General features: G+C 44.4%; 1 protein-coding gene across 9 annotated transcripts in view; it reads left to right on the forward strand.

Moving 5' to 3' along the window:
* Window positions 1-13,117, forward strand: part of CADPS (calcium dependent secretion activator) — a 352,734-nt gene that overhangs the window by 309,597 nt on the left and 30,020 nt on the right. The window lies entirely within an intron of this gene.

The following is a 13,117-nucleotide window of genomic DNA, read 5'->3' on the forward strand; positions in this document are numbered from 1 at the left end:
AGGTTTAAAACCTTGAAAGAGGACGGCGGCTGTGGTGCCCGATAGCTCCCAAGTGTCAACTAAGATTTTATTTTGAATAGCATAGAGTGCATGTTCACAGACTTCTCTGCTTTTCTGTTGCTTCTGCTGTGCAACACATTTTCTGCCCTAGCAATTGTGCAGTCTAGCATTGACGCTTGCAGCGGGTGCTTGACATTACTGTTTCAGTCACTTGTTCGGTTGGATCTCTGTTTATGTTGTTTTTGTGGCTGTAAAGCAGCTTCCTTTTTCTCCCTTTGCAACCTCTCAGTGCGCTCTCTCTCTCTCTCGCTCTCGCTCACTCACTCTCACTTGTTTTGTGCTGTTTCTCTCCCCCACCCACCCAGTATTCTGGCATTTGGATGTGCATGCCTTCAGACCTACCGGAAGCGTGCTCCCTTGCTTGCATTGGGCAGGAAAAGCCTTTTCTCTCCCATCGTCACTGCCGCACCACCCCATACAAGTTCCTCTCCTGCTTGATGCCCATCTTCCCCCCCCACTCCACCCCATTTTTCTTTTCCCACCAAAGCCTCTTCCCTACTGCATAATTCTCTCCTTTCACCGCCACCTTTCTCTCCCCCCCCCCATATTCTCCAAGATTAAAATGGAACTTATCTCTCATGTCAAATGTTTTATCACATTATATCAAGTGGCATGAATTGGAGTCAAATAATCTTCCTGTGTACATCTTCTAGCATGACCCATATCCACTGAGAATGCCTCATTCATGCATAAAGCACTCCAGAGACTCCTTTCCTCTTAAGAGAATTTCAAGCATTTTAAAAAAAAATGTCAAATACAAATCACCTATCCACTTGGCAATGACAAAGAGGCAGTCATTTCCATTATGTTACAGATCTGCTAGCGCTCTGCCTGCCTATTGCTGAAATTCTTCCATTAGCAGTACATTTTCCCGGGACTGTTCTTTTCGGTGCCAACCTTTCCTTTGAGCAGTTTCCAGTTTTGTGCAGATCCCAGCAGACGGATAGTTGATCGGAATTGAATTTCAGTTCAATCGAAACCATGATCTATATAAGGTCACATCTCTCTGCTTAAGCTAGATTTTAAAAGGTCTTTGCAGAGGAGCCAACGCACAGCAAGAATCCGTTTGGCTTAAACGTTGCATCAGCTTCCCCCCAGGAAGCATACCACTATAAGCAAGATGAACTCCATTACAAGGCCACAGATAAACACTGTGTTCAAAACTGGGTTAAATTTGCAACATGCTCCCAATTTGGAACACAGCTCCAAAGAATATAAACCCTAAGTTCCAGTGTAAGCACTAAAAACCATGCCTAGGGCACTCATTTTCTACTGTTTCCCACTGTCGCCCAACAGTTTGCATACGCAAGCCATTCTTTTCTTTTTAATCTGGAAAAATTCAGAGTAAAAACATTCTTTTTAATCTGGAAACATTCTGCAAAAGAGGAGGGGACTCCTGCACCTTGAAGAGTCATGCTGAAGAGAGATGCAGCTTGCATGGCTATTCTGAAATTCCCTATTAAAAGTGCAGGAACCCCCCCCACATACACACTTTTAACCAGGCCTCTCTATTAACATCCTGCAGTTGTGACAAGGTGGCCTTGTGTGGCTTCCTCTTGGTGCACTTTGAGCCTTCATGAGCATATCTGAGCTATTAAACATACCAAAGCCTACTCTTCCTTTTATCATGTCACCCTAGAGCAAAACCGGTAGGCAAGACCTAGACCGGTAGGCAAGACCCTAGAGCAAGACCTGGACTACAGCTCTCATTCAGCCCTGACCATTGGCCATACTTCCTGGGGCTGTTGGGAGTTGGAGTCAAACAACATCAAGAGAGCCGCAGGTTCCTCACCCCTTCTGTAAAACATGGGTGGAGATCCTGTGGTCCTCCAGTTGTTGGTGTTGGGATACAACTCCCATCAACCCTGACTCATTGGTCATGGTGCCAGGGGCTGATGGGAGTTGGGAGTCTCAACAACATCCCTGCTCTAAAATAGGTAACCATCCCCAGTGGACACATTGACCTGGGCTTTCTAAGGTCTTGTATTGCCTGCTTTGTTTCAGGGTGACCTAATGCAAAAGAGGATAGGGGGCGCAGGTGGCACTGTGGGTTAAACCACAGAGCCTAGGACTTGCCGATCAGAAGGTTGGCGGTTCGAATCCCCACAAGGGGGTGAGCTCCCGTTGCTCGGTCCCTGCTCCTGCCAACCTAGCAGTTTGAAAGCATGTCAAAGTGCAAGTAGATAAATAGGTACCGCTCCAGCGGGAAGGTAAACAGCGTTTCTGTGCGCTGCTCTGGTTTGCCAGAAGTGGCTTAGTCATGCTGGCCACATGACCCGGAAGCTGTATGCCGGCTCCCTCGGCCAATAAAGCGAGATGAGCGCCGCAACCCCAGAGTCAGCCACGACTGGACCTAATGGTCAGGGGTCCCTTTACCGTTAATGCAAAAGAGGACAGGGCTCTTTCTACACAACTAGCAGAAGAGGGAAAATTAACAGGAGCAGCTTGTTATGTGAGCTATACCTGCTGAAATTCCCTCTTCTACCCATGTATTAAAAGTGCAGGAGCTCTGTCTCCTTTTTCACAAAGCTACCTACTTTCACTGAATCTCAACAACAATGAGGCTTCAATCCTGTTGACATTTCCCTGAGAGTAAGCCCCACTGAACATAGCAAGGCTTACTTTCTGATGAAACATGCATAGAATTGGGGTGTTAATAAAATCACCCTCTTTGTTTTGTTTTATTTCTGAAGGTGGTGTTCACATTAGATTCCTCCTTGCCTTTGTCACATATTCTCCACTTTTTATTTAAAAAAATATTTTAAGTTATTAATATTATTGGCAATACATTTTCAAAAGGCTAATTTTGCTGTTTCTTTTGTTCCCGAGGCCATTCATTTTACACTGCTTTAGTGTTCATTACCTCCCCAGTTCCTCTTCCCCATGTGAGCCGTGATAGCAGAATTATTCTCCCTGGTGGATATTGGGGTATGCAGGAGATTATCTGAATATTACTGTGTGGTCTACATTTTAATCGCCTTTATTCTGTAAATTAGTCGGGTTTACTGTGGAATAAAGTCATCATTGTCATTTTAAAAATCTTCTCTTCAGGTCACTGGGGAAAGAAACAGATTGGCTAGTAAGTTAGTCTGACAATCAGCAGCTAACAAGGCTATTTTCTCCTCCAGGAGTTATTTACTGAAATTTCACATGACTTCTTTGTCCCATCGTACGAAAAAGGTGGCCAGTAGTTATGAAAAAGAAACACAATAGACTTATTGTGCATTTGTGTTTTCTCGGCTAGAGGTGTGTGGTTTATCTGCATGTCAGTTCTAAAACTCTGATTTGAGGTTATACGGCCAGTTTACATCTCTTGGGTTTTTGGGAGGTGATTTTAGCGTCTCTTGTAATCTAGAAAGAGTAGCATTGTGTTACCTGTCCCAGGTGGGGTCCTGTGGTGTTGTTTAAATGATAATAGAGTCATGATTGTGTATGGCTAGGGTTTGCTTGGGAATCTGGGGTGCAGGGTAACGTTCCCATGGGTTGCGCTCCCTTTGAAGGAAGAGGTGTGCAGTCTGAGGCTACTCCTTGAGCTATTAGAGGCCCAAGTGATGTCTGTAGCTAGGAGTGCTTTTTATCTGTTCATGCTAATACTCCAGCTGTGACTGTTTTGGGGCCGTGACAGCCTGCTGACCACAGTGGCCCCATGCATTGGCAATCTCAGGACCTGATTACTGTAATCTCAGGACTTGATTTCATGTGGGGCTGCCCTTGTATCTGGTCCAGAAGCTGCAACTGCTACAGAATGCAGCTACTAGACTGCTCACAGGAACAACATGATAATCCGCTGCTGAGAGAGCTGTTCTCGTTGCCAATTTGCTACCAGCCCAGGTTTATGAATCCACAAAGCCCTGAACAACTTGGGCCCAGAGTACCTTAGGGAGCATCCGATCCCTTACCGTATGCTCCACCTTGAGCACTGAGATCATGGGTAGGCAAACTAAGGCCCAGGGGCTGGATCCGGCCCAATCGCCTTCTCAATCTGGCCCATGGACGGTCCGGGAATCAGCATGTTTTTACATGAGTAGAATGTGTCCTTTTATTTAAAATGCATCTCTGGGTCATTTGTGGGGCCTAGGAATTCGTTCTTTCTTTTTTCAAAATAGCCCGGCCCCCCACAAGGTCTGAGGGACAGTAGACCGGCCCCCTGCTGAAAATGTTTGCTGACCCCTGACTGGGATCCTCCAATGGGGCACTTTTGGTAGTTCCCCACACCCCTGGGGTCCAGTTGGCCTTCACTACCTTTATTTTGGTAAGACCCACCCTGGATAGGTTTGGCAGGAATCGTTGCTGCCTTCTTTCAGACATCTTCTGAAAACTGCACTGTTTAGACAGGCCTTCGCAATAGGATTTTTTTCTTTATAACCAGCCAGTATCTAGTGATGTTTTATCGATGTGCTCACTGTGGATATTTATAGACTGTTTTTATTGTGTATTTTTTTAATTGAAAGCCGTCTTGATATATTTCATGAAAAGTGCAGGTTTTAAATAGTTAAATGAATGAATGAACGGCTGGCTGGCAGTTGGACATAGAGAGAGAACCAATGCTGTCAGGATGTCATTCCCTTGCAAATGGCTCATCTGATTGCCGTGGGACATAAGAGATGTGGGCTTTGGTGTAATTAAGTTAACCAGCTAACCAGTCCCACCAGCTTCAGCCCACGCAAGGACAGCACAGTGGGGCTTGCACCCCTCTCCTCTCTTCATGCACCCCCACCCCATGCCTCGTGAAATTGGCTGGGGTGGGGAGAATCCCCAGAACAACATACAGCAGGGGAGAGGGGGGTTGTTCCATTTTGCAAGCTGCCCAGGTATATGTAAGTTAACAACAAGAAGTATGGCTCTCACGCATTACTGCAAGTACTTAGAGTATGCAGACCTGTAGGCGGTAATTCCTACATTGTGTGAAGCAACCTGAATTACAGTACTGGGGCAGAAGGTAAGGGGAGCTCTGGCAGGTTCCTTTCAAAGGAGAGAACCCAAATGCAACACAAACAGTGACAACATGGCTGCATGGGAGCTTCCTTCCCAAGGCAAATAGCAGGCCCATGGGCCCCTGTCTGGACCCAGACCATAGCATGGGCAAGGTTAAAGCCCCTCTTCCTTTCCTCCCTCCTGCGCTTCATGCCATGATCTCCCTCTAGATTCTGTCCCCCATGACGGCTATATAGTAAAGCCCAACACAAGCATGCAAAGACCAACCATGTGATTAGTGTCGCATCTAGCTTGGCCCTGTGCCACCCTTGGCTTCAAGAGACTTCAAAGTCCATCGCCAATAGATCTCACAATGAGAACCATCGTTTTGGATATTGTGAAGAATGCATTCTTATAGACTGCTCCTCTGTAGCAGTGGAGTATCAAAAAATGAGATGAGAACCCAGGTGCCTATGTGGATCTTCGGATATTGATGCAGAATCCACAAAAGGCGCAGATGGCATTTTCCCTCCTCTCAGATGATTAATCCAATATCTTGCCCCTTGCCCAAAAAAAATACTTTAAAAAACAACAACATGCTTTTGATATGAGAAATCAAATCATCCAGCGAAGCTCCCAAGATTGCAAAGATCTAAACAAAAATTAATTTATTTCCCCCCTCCCCTCCTTGTACTTCTTGAAGACACGAGCCTGCCTGACCAGAAGATAAGGATTAAAACAGATGTGCTTAGCAGCTAGTTCATCTGCTTAAGTCTAGCAGTCTCTGAGATCAATGATTAAAAAGCCATCTCGAACTTTGATGAAATCCACAGCCCTGGTAATATGCAGGCCCTGATAGCTTTCTTTTGCAGAGCCCCTGTCTGTCTAAACCGGACGTAGGAAGCATTTGACTGGAGATGATATGTGGATTATATGGGTCAATTATACACTTAATCTGCCTTCTCTGCAGAGATTAAATGTTCATAGATTGACTCTGTGTATTTGGCTTGCCCTTGGCAGTTACCGGATCAGGAAGGTTGCCCTTACTGAAAAGTCTGGTAAGAACTTAATCATGCAGTGATAGGGCCCGATGATACTGGGATGCTAACTGCTCTATGCTTTTTCAGGAGACTTGACTTACCATTTCACTGTCACTTTACAATCAGCTGTACAGTATGTTAAGGTTACCAGATGTCCCCGTCTCCCGGGGACAGTCCCCGGATTTACAAACCAGTCCCCATACAAAATCTATCGAAGTTGAAAAGTGTCCCCGAATTCATTGAAAAAAATCTGGTAACCTTACAGTATGTGCCTGGATGTTTTCCTAGATGTATTTTTTTCCCTCCACTGTTGATGGAACCACTTAGAAAACACCTCTCCAGGCAGGGTAAAAGTGGATCTAAAAATGAGACTTCAGAACAAAAGGAGAATGTATTAACAAGCAGAAAGGAGAATGGTTTGGTCAATATCATACCCCTCAACTGTACCAATTAAATCGAGATATCCCATTTTTAGATGCCATACTCTCATGTGGGTCATGTAACTCACCCAGGAGCATGGCCCAGAAGACATGTGTCCTGGTTTTTGGCTATGACAGGTTGGACTTACCTGAGACAATTCATCCTGAGTTTAAACGGCTCCACCATGCACACAAGTTAACATGATATGGGTAGTTTGTGCAGAGATGTTTCCACTATTTTGGAAGGAGGGGGGAGTTTGCACAAATTGGGCCTCTCTATTGAGGCCCTGTTGGAAGTTCCAGCCTTAAGGGAGGCCCAGGGAGCCTTCTCAGCACTCCAGATGTGGAAAGCGTTCCCCCTCCCCATGAGGTTCAGCTTCCTAGGAAGCTGCCTTATAACCAGTCAAGACCACTGGTCTATCTAGCTCAATATTGTCAGTGTCTGCAATGACTGGCAACCGCTGTTCAGGATTTCAGAAGGGAACATTTTCATCCCTAACTGGAAATGCCAGGGATTGAACCTGTGACCTTCTGCATGCGGCGCATGAGTCTCTACCACTGAGCCACAGCCCTAGTACCAATGTTGTTCAGCTTTCAGAACCAGCTAAAGACCTGTGTTTCCTGGCAGGCATTTTAATGTAGAGGCATGCCTAGATCTCAGGTAACTGATGGTCTTGCTGATATTGCATCTTGTTTTAATATTTGTTGTTTTTATGTATTTGTTGTTGGGATTTCAGTGCAAAGGGCAGGATGTAAGGGTTTTCCGTGGAAATAAATAAACGTTACATTATGTGTGCTATGATGAAGGGGGCACACAAAAACCTAATCTTGCAGTACAGGAAAGGAATCACGAGCTGGGTATGCATGTGATCTTCCCTACTAGATTCAAAGAATATGGAATCAGGGCTCTGAGATCAGGTCTAAATGTTACATCTACCCAGTGCTTTTTTCTGGGGGTACTCAAGGGTACAGAGAACCAGCAGTTTTTATTTTCAAATGTTAAAAGTGTGGCGCCTGCTGTAACAACTTCATGGTGAGTACCAGCACTTTTTTTCCTATTATTTCTATTGCATGTACCGTGTTGTTAGGTGCTGTTGCTGTAAGCAAAGAGCAACACTGCTGCATGTGTTTTTGCTCTCGAGGAGTCTTGTGTGATATGTGATATTTCCTGTCTGCCCCTCGTAATTGAATGCTCTTTTTCACTGTATTTGTTGGAACATATTTCATTAGGCATACTTAGTATTGAAATGGAAGTTCAGTCTTTTGTTTCTGGAGTGTTTGCTCTTAAACTAATATGGCCAGCCCTGGTCAGGCAGGTTAATGCCAGTACTTTGACAGACAAGCATAGAGAAAAAGGGGGCTAGATTGTCTCCACAAGATTGGCCTCCCGGCTGCCACACAAACACACAAATTAATTCCTCCCAAACTGCATCCCATGTGAACCTAATAATAAAGATTCTCAGCACCATGTGATTAGGATAGTGTAGCAAACTATCAGAGGATTCTTAAGGTGAGAAGTGTGATACTTTCAGCATATCACCCGAGTTTGCCTTCGAGCAGAAGCGTCTCGTTACAACTCCAAACATCTCAAGGTGAGTGTAATGTTCAGAAACCTGTGTGAGATAGGCCTGAGAAAAGTGAGACGGAAGGAAGCCAAAAGTCCCTTTCGTTATTACAAATGACGGCCATGTTGCCGATCCACATCCATTGATGACAGAGATTCTTCTCATCAATTTTAGTATGTCGCCATAATGTTGAGTCTGACAAAGCAACAACATGCCCTCTCCACAAACAACTCAGAATGAATGCTCATTAAATAGCCAGTGTTTTCTAATTTCCCTACAAACAAATCAGGATGGAAACTCAATAGGTTGGCTGGAAGCAACCTGAGCTGCTCAAAATGTGCATGCTCTTTTCAAGGATTTGGGCATTACTTAAGGCCTCTTGATATCCTGACTTTATTAATATGTATTGTTGTGACAGTGCAGAAAATAGGGTGCAGTTCCAAGTATGTAAGGCATGTGGTCCCAGGTTTGCAGGGCTACTATGGCATATCAGCAGCGTAGAGCCGCACCAAGATATCTGATAGGGCGGCTACATGTCCTACTTTAGAGAGAGCAGTCCTCTACTTTGAAGGGCTGTCAGAGGACTGGTGTCTGTGTCAAGGTGTCCTCTCACTGAAGCACAAACTGGTTTAAAGATAACAATAAAAAGGGAGAGCAGGGACCTTGAAGTTGGAGACATCAGCCAGGAGACTCAACAGGCTCACCTGTCTCCTTCTCACAGCCCTCCCCCACTAGGGTGAGACGTAATGCTTTTCTATTTAATGTTCAATACAATAATTATTTCCAAATTTGTATCTATAAATATCAAATGCAAATTTTATGCAAATCGTTGTCCTCTTTTTTTGAGCCATCTTAGTGGGGCCAGAAAGATCAGGTGGCTCTCTATTTGAAGAAGTGCCTGGTCTAAACCTGGTTAAAAGATAAAGAACCCTAAGAAGGGAGATCCGGGGCCTTGCAATTGCCCATCACCTGGCCCCGGCCTCTCCCACTATGGTGAGATGTGCTGTATTTCTATTGAAATTATTGTAACTGTTTCTAAATTTTCAAAGTGGCATGTGCAGATTTTATGTCCTCTTTTGATTATGTGTAAATGACCACCCTAGGTGGAGGGACAGGGGTGGAGATTTCATTAATATGAACATTATTCCCCAGCACCCCAGATCTTTTGGACAGCTACTTCCACCATCCCTTCCCATTGGAGGTCTATTTCTCTGATGTAGATTTTTATGGGAGGTGAAAGGGAGAATATAATATAATATAATAATAATAATTTATTATTTATACCCCGCCCATCTGGCTGAGTTTCCCCAGCCACTTTGGGCAGCTTCCAGTCAGCGGCTCCCAATCAGTGTTAAAAACAGTACAGCGTTACGTATTAAAAACTTCCCTGAACAGTTGTTTTGGGGGCTCCAAGAGCATGCTCCCGTCACACCAACATGCTAGCCCCGAGGCATTTCTCAGCTTATCCTTAACTGCACATCCACTACCGAGAAAAGGACAAGAGAAAGGTTTAAGGGGGTTGATTAATCGTGGAAATGTTTTCTTGACAAATACAGAAGAGTTGCACTTGTGTAAGAAATTGCTATCTATAGTATGTCAGAAGGTTTATTCCCTTGTGAAGTATTTAATTTAAGAAGGGCTTAGTCTAATTTATTTTAGATAGACTCTTAACAAAATAAGTCCTAGATTTGTCACTTGGCTTTGCATGCTTGTAGGAGTTTATGCTCCCAAAGATCTTTATCGAAGCAGCTTTTCGTGTTCCAGCAGACATTTGGTGAAGACAGTTAATTGGTTTTCTTTTCCAGGGGAGACTGTTCCACTAATCACTTCTACACTGGTGCAGACCCACGTATGTTAATGGGGCTGCATCAGTGTAAACAGTCGCCGAATTGCTGCTTGAGAAATCAGACCAATTATTCTGTTACTTGAAACTCTCACTGACATGTTTAGTGTCATATTTTCTGTGTCTGAAAATGTGGTTATATTTTTAATGGCAGATTGAAGGCATCAGACAATCCTGGGTTGGTTTGTGCTTTTTTTGGAGGAGTAGGGAGATTGCTGTTGGAATTAAATATTATATTGTCAAGTAGCCCAGCAGAAGACTGCTGTTTCTTTTCTCCTGAAAAGTTGTCAACGTTAATGTTTATGAGCTATAATACAAAATGATTAGCCACCTTGGGTTATATCCAGTGAGGGAAACAGAAGTACTTCACATGAAGGGTTGGGCCCCCCCCAAAGCTACACCTGAGGGTTAGGGAGATATTCCACAACATAGAATAGAGGAGGTAAGAGGATCCTCAAAAATTGGATGCCCCACCTTGCCTGAGCAGAGGTTCTCCCACTTCCTAATGCCACGCAATAGTACTGAGCACCTCAAACAAGGAGCCTGAGGCAAACTTTTCTTACAACACCAGAATCAAACCTTGTTCAAGCTGTAGGATGGAATCAACATAATATAGTCGGCCTATGGATAATCAGCTGGCATGTTTAACATGTATTTGGTTTCCTGTATCTCTATTGTGGTTGCGGTTTATTTTCCTGCAAACAGCTCTTACCAGAACTTGCTGGTGGGCAGACAACGCAGGAGGTCTATTGCACTCATGATGTCCTGCTTTGTGGGCTTCCAAGAAGCGTATGACTGGCCACAGTGGAAAACAGGATGCTGGACTAGAGTGGCCTGACCTAGCAGGGCTTTTCTTAATGATCTATTATTACCAGTTGCTGAGTGATAAGCAAGTGTGGTGGGGAGAGCTGTTGCCTTCATGCCCTGTGTGTGAGCTTCCTAGAAGAGTTAACTACTCTTGCAAACAATGCTTGACTAGATGGGTCTTCAGTCTGATGGTTCACCAGAGCTCCCCTTCCTTTGTATAGGGTATTTTTGAATGTTGCATGTATCCTGCCTGCACCCCTACACCAGAAGGTGTTGCCCATGTTATTATACCCACATTATCAATGGGATACTGAGAGTGAGTGGCTTGTGTAAGGCTACCTTGCCTAGTGAGTTCATGGCAAAGATGAAATTTTAATTGTGAAATTCTCGCTATGTAGTTCAGTTTCTCAGGCACGATGTTCTTCCAGAGTAGCTATAATTATTTATTGAATTTATATCCTATCCTTCACCCCCAAGGAACCCAGGACAGCAAACAGACACACAGTTTAAAAACAAAACCATCCTAAAAGTAGTTGCACTTAAAAACATTCATCTGATCAATGATTTTGGGGTCAGCAGGAGCAGTATTCTTCAACCATGAAACGTCCATGTAAACAAGAAGATTTTCAAATTCCTTCTGAATGTTAATCATGGTGGAAACAGGCGCACCTCACTAGGGAGGATATTCCACAACCAGGGAACCACCACTGAAAATACTCAGTGCCAATTTGGCAGCCCCCGGCGGTGGCACCACCAACAAGGCTTCACCTGCCAATCGTAGAGTCCAAGATGCTTGGTACAGAGGAAATAAGAGCTTGCCAGCTGTTACTATTCTACCAGCTGCTCAGGGCATTAATAAAGGAAGAAAGTGTACAGAGCAACCCCTTCTCTAGCGGAACAAATATTCTGATGGCAGCTATGCTTATGGAACATCTCTGGCAGATGGGACATTCCATGTAACTGCTCACCCCACATCCTGAACAAAGTGTGGCACTGACAATTCCAAGAAAGGAATGTGCTGATGTTCCAAGAGGAATACCTTTCCTTCTTAAATATAATCTGCCAGTTTAAGTGTTGTCTGCATCTGCCTTCCCCAACCTGGTGGCCTCCAGTTTTGGACTGCAACTCCCATCAGTACCAGCCAGCATGGTCAATGGTCATGGGGGATGGGAATGGGAAATGATTCACATGCCTAACTCTATTGCGTGTGCAGTTTATAGCAAAAGTAAATATTTTGGAGAGAGGCGATGCAGAAAACCTGAAAAGCCCATCACATTTGCAAACATCTTAACTCTCAGAAGGGCTGCAGAATTTTCCCTGCTGCACTGTATAACCAAAAGGAAGAAAACTGACTGTAAAAATAAAAAGGTCACTAATCCTACTTTAGATTAAATGGGGGAGGGGGGTGTTGAGGAGAAAGGGAGTCCACACAAAAAAACATGGGGGGGGAGAAAATGCTGCACCATTCAAACTCTTCTATAAAAGAAAATGTTTTTCTTTTTAATTGAACTGTGGCATGGTTTGGTAGAAAGGTCAAATGAGAGGATATAATATTTCTTAGGGGCTGACAAAACCTCAGCTGACTTTAACTGAAGGTATCCAAGCAAAACAGGATTGGGCCTGAAATTTGGAAGTGACAATCAATACAGTAAATCCCCTCTTATGCAGACCTATCTAATCCAAATCCTTCCTTATTCTGGACATGCCTTATGTCACACATCTAATGGGAACAAATATTTTGTCCCCTCTTCTTCCCCTGCCCCTTCCTCCCTAACACAGACAGAAAACATGTCAAGGAGATAAACAACTGTACAACTTTTAGAAGACATCTGAAGGCAGCCCTGTATAGGGAAGTTTTTATTGTTTGATGTCTCACTGTGTTTCTGTATTTTGTTGGAAGTAACCCAGAATGGCTGAGGCAACTGTTGTTGTTGTTACAGCAGAGTGCATATCTTTCCTTTTCACTCTCTTCACTCACTCTGGCATTTTCAGGCCATTCCTAAACAATGGTCACCTCCAGCAAATACTATATCTTTCAATCTCCTGTGTGCAGTAAATGTATTGCCAGGGCTGGAGACCTGGAAGCAAGCAGGTGTTACTGAGCAGCAGGGCAGCACACTTGGAAAGCAGACAGGCTCGTGGGGGGAAGCAGGCAGATGGATGGGCAGGGACAGGTGATTGTAGAACAGCTCAATCACTCTCTGAGTAACCTGATCCTCATACTGCGGAATCAGGCCAGAGTTAGAAGTTGTGCTGCACCAAAAGTAGCCCCACTGGTGCCTTGTGACACCTGACTTGTGCTGTTATGGTAGTTGCAGTGCATCTCTGTAGCCATCCAGACTTGAAGCTGCTGAATGCCAACTTAGGAACAAGCCAGCAGGCCCTTTATCCTGCTGCCATAGCTCCCAGGTAAAGACTTCTGGTGGCTTATTTCGGCCCTCTGGTGGCTTGATGGAAGCTGCTGCAAAG

Source organism: Podarcis vaucheri (assembly GCF_965113315.1).
Source record: "Podarcis vaucheri genome assembly, chromosome: 2".
Taxonomy (NCBI): domain Eukaryota; kingdom Metazoa; phylum Chordata; class Lepidosauria; order Squamata; family Lacertidae; genus Podarcis; species Podarcis vaucheri.